Below are 3755 nucleotides of genomic sequence, written 5' to 3'. Positions count from 1 at the left end.
AGGGGGGGGGGGGGAGAAAGTCTTTACTATTTGCAGGCTAGAAGTGAACGTTTTCAAGAAAGTTTTGCAAACATTAGATTTTAATCACCTACAGCAATACGGCAGAGAAAAGGAAAAGGAGGAAATTAACCAAGTTGAAGTCTGGTGGATTTCACGTTTGCGGAGAAATGGGTTAGTTCTGTTGGGTCTTCGCTACAAAGCGACTCATCTCCTCTGCGTGCAATAACCCGAGCAATCAATCCATCAATGCCTTCCCTCCCAGGGCTGCCCGCCCCACCGCGGGACCCACACCATGTCGGTTGGTTCGGGGGTCGCTTGTCCGCTCGGTTCCCGCAGGGACCCCCAGCCGCTCGCACCCCCCCACTCCCGGTTGCGCATCCCGCAACGAGCGGCGGAATAAACCCCGACCTTTAGCAAACAAAGGCGCCCGGTCCGCAACAACCGCGATGCAAAATCCCCCCGAAGGCGCCGCGTCCTGCGGGAACCTCTCCCAGAACCCGCCTCTCCCGGCACAGCCCCGTTCATCGCCCCGTTCATCGCCCCGGCCCCGCCATCCGCTCACCATCTCCTCCGGCTCCTCCGATTCCTCCGGCCTCAGCTTATTCTCCTTCCTCCTGCTGGCTCCGAGGGGGCGGGTGCACCAAATGGCTCCGTCCGTGCGGCCCCGCCGGGCTTCTCCTCCCCGCCCCGCCCGAGCGGCGACTCCCCTCCTGCCCCCGCCGCCACCGGCCCCGCCGGAGGAGCCCCGAGGCCGCTCCAGCGCAGGGTCCCGGGCAGAAACCGCCCGTCCTGCCCAACGCGCCGTGACGAGAAATAACGGCCGCGCCGCCCGGGCGCCCCTCGGGACAGGCCCAGCAGGAGGAGACCCGCTCCCCCCTGACCCCGCCTCACTAACGTCTTTCTAACTATATCTATATATTTCTTTTTTAAAGAGGGGCTTTATCATTGCCCAACGTTCACACCTGGGGGAGCACTGGCGAGAGGGAGGAGGCGCCCTCGCCCGCCCCATCGCCCGGAGAATGGAGGGGGGGGGCAGCGCCGCCGCCGCCGGCCACAGCCTCGCGCTGCCCGGCACGCCAACCGGCCCGCTGCTCCCCTGCCGCGAATTTTCCTATTGGCTACTTCCTCTGCCGTCGCGCCTAGCAACCGAAGTCTCATTGGTGCGTTTCCGCCCCCCGTTCCGCCCACCGGCAGGCCGCTCGGCGCGCCATTGGCCGGCGGGACTGCCCGTCACTTTCCCTAGGGAGCCGCTCGGTGCGTAGCCGGTGGCCGGCACCGCTCCCGGCAGCGGGGACGCTCCAAGCGGCTGCAGGGTCTCTGCCGGTTTGGGATGGGACCCCCCGAGCTTGGCTAACAACGGGAGCCGCACGCTGCTCCCCGGGGAGAGGGTGCCCGAGGGCCAGCAGTAACCGAGCTGGCTCGGGCAGAGCAGAGCGCAGAGCCAGGGGAGAGGAGGACGGGTCAGAACGGGCACCGAACCCGGCGCTCACGGACCCTCGCGGCGGCTGCTGCTGGGAAGCCTCAAAAAAAAACCCCGTATTTAAATGACTCTGAAGTTATTCCAACTTCCCGTGTGTATTAAAGATAACGAAACGACTAACAATCGGTAAAAACTAGCACCATTGAGTTTTAAGCCTATGGAGAGTTCTCTTCTTCCCCCGGCCGTGACTCCTGCTGAAGGCACACAGACCCCGCTCCTGAGGCTTCTCTGGGTAGCAAGTGCAGGACCTAAATAATCTTTTGGTCACAGCGATGAGTCTATTCTCAGAGAAAGAGAGGGACAGCAAAGAACAATAAATTACATTTAACGCACACCCATTTTACCAATGTTAACTTGTCTACTTATTCATCAGATAACTGTTTTAAATAACATCTCTGTACCTGAAACCATAAATATATTTTAGATTTGTATGTATCAAGGTTGATATATGTAGGTAATAACTACAATTTCTTACTGTGTTTCAAAACAAGAGTACGAATAGTGATGATGAGACACTCACACAGCAATTTTCACCAGTAGATCTCAAAAGCCCTCGTGATGCCATCATCCTGTTAACAGTGGAGAAAGAACATATTGAGATGAACTTGCTCAATGTCACACGCCAGACCAGTAAAGCCAACAACTGACTTCAGGTTCTCTGCATCCAAGATGAAAAGTTCTGCCTCACGAGCCACGTTACACACTCGTGTACCCCTGGGAGTTCTTTCCGTTAGCGTCCTGTGTCTTGTGTGGGCTCTGGTTATCAGTGTGATACCCCAGAAGAGCAGGAAAGGCTTTTCTGGTCTTCACCATAAAACAGTTTTAATTTACAGGCTCCACTGAAACCCTCTACTGCCACCTGTGAAAAAGAGTCAGGAATAAAGTTTGAAATCTTTGAGAAACCCACGAGTAAGGTAACATTTCAGTACGAAAGGACAAAGAGGTGGCACCGATCCAATCCCAGCCTAAATCTGCACATCTAAGTAAAATTACTAAATGTTTAATTATCAGTTCTCATTATGCTGTGCTTAATAACTGAAAGCAAATTTGACTTTGTCACTTGTGTTTTTCTCAATCCTCAGGAAAGCTGTCCTGGCCTGAATTCATACCGTTGCCTGCTCAGGGCTCAGCGACTTCGGGGCCTTTCTGGAAGCGGAGTCTCTCCCGAGGGCAGTCACCTTAACACACATCCCTCATCTACAGGGGTGTCATCTCCATCCAAATTCACCAAGATTGTCAACAACCCGGCCCTGGGTGTATCAGTCCTCAGGGGTACAAGCCCTTTGGAGCTCAGATCAGGGTTTTGATGCCATTATTTCATACCTTGAAACAAAACAGACTGGAAATGGGCTGAGGTGGTGCTGTGGTTTGAGGAACCCACAGCAATTTATTGTCATTAAGGCAATTATTCTATCACCTGATGACCCCTCCCCACCCAGGAAGGGGAATCAGGGGAAAACCAAGAAAACCTGAAGTTTGAAACAGAAGCAGATTGAATAGAATAAGACTTGTTAATTAACATTAATAAAGCATTAGATTTGGGACACCGTGAGTGCTATAGCTTTGGTGGGAAGGGCTCGGGGTCCAGCACCAGGGCAAGGAGTTCTCAGGATTGCAGCCATCAAGGGAGAGAGAAAACTCAGCAAACTTTCTAATTGACATTGAATATCCCATCCATGGTATGAAATAACCCCGTTGGCAGCTTGGGTGAGGGGCCTGGGCCTCACTCCTCCTCATTCCCACACCCGGGGAGCTCAAAAACACCGAGACCTTGAAACCCACACCCCAGAGGTGGTTACAGAGTAAGTATATTCACAAATTCAGACACCAGAGTTTTCTAAAAGTGCCGTTTTCCCCGGCATTAGAAGCTGAATTAGCCCCATGTCACTCAAACCAGGACAGGCCGCCAACAGCAGCCCAGGTACGGTACCACAGACGGCTTCTCCCGGCCTCTGTGAGGGACAGGGACGCTGGGCTGCGGCGGAGGGGCCGGGCCTCCAGCACCGCCTCCTCTCTCCAGACACGGCGGGGCAGCCCCTCCTCAGGCCCGACGGCAGCCCCCGGGATGCACCGGGGGCAGGAGGCCGCGGCCCCCTTATGGCGGCCCCCCCTCATGGCGGCGCGGGGACGGGGAGAGGGCGGTGCCAAGCGGGCACCTGTGTCCGAGCCAGCCAATCACAGCTTGAGGAGGAGAGGCGGGGGAGCCGCCCCCCAATAGCGCTCGGGAGGGCGGGGCGCCCGGAGCCAATAGGGGCGGGCGTTGTTTTGAACTGGC

General features: G+C 56.0%; 1 protein-coding gene across 3 annotated transcripts in view; it reads right to left on the bottom strand.

The window, feature by feature from the left end:
* The window catches only part of ARVCF (armadillo repeat gene deleted in velocardiofacial syndrome), a 249277-nt gene extending 245767 nt beyond the window's left edge, over window positions 1-3510 (bottom strand). For 2 of the 3 annotated variants that reach the window (XM_014943993.1, XM_014943994.1), the window contains exon 1: window positions 563-617. The gene's annotated coding sequence lies outside the window, so the exon portion shown is untranslated. Of the gene's footprint in view, window positions 1-562; window positions 618-1620; window positions 1759-2000 lie in introns of those variants that run through there. The other variant, XM_014943992.1, reaches the window with a different exon arrangement.
* Window positions 3511-3755: the final 245 nt, after the last annotated feature.

This window comes from Calidris pugnax, unplaced genomic scaffold (genome assembly GCF_001431845.1).
Source record: "Calidris pugnax isolate Ruff unplaced genomic scaffold, ASM143184v1 scaffold138, whole genome shotgun sequence".
NCBI lineage: Eukaryota > Metazoa > Chordata > Aves > Charadriiformes > Scolopacidae > Calidris > Calidris pugnax.
Note: the sequence above shows the minus strand (reverse complement) of the source record. Positions and strands in the feature narration are given on the sequence as shown.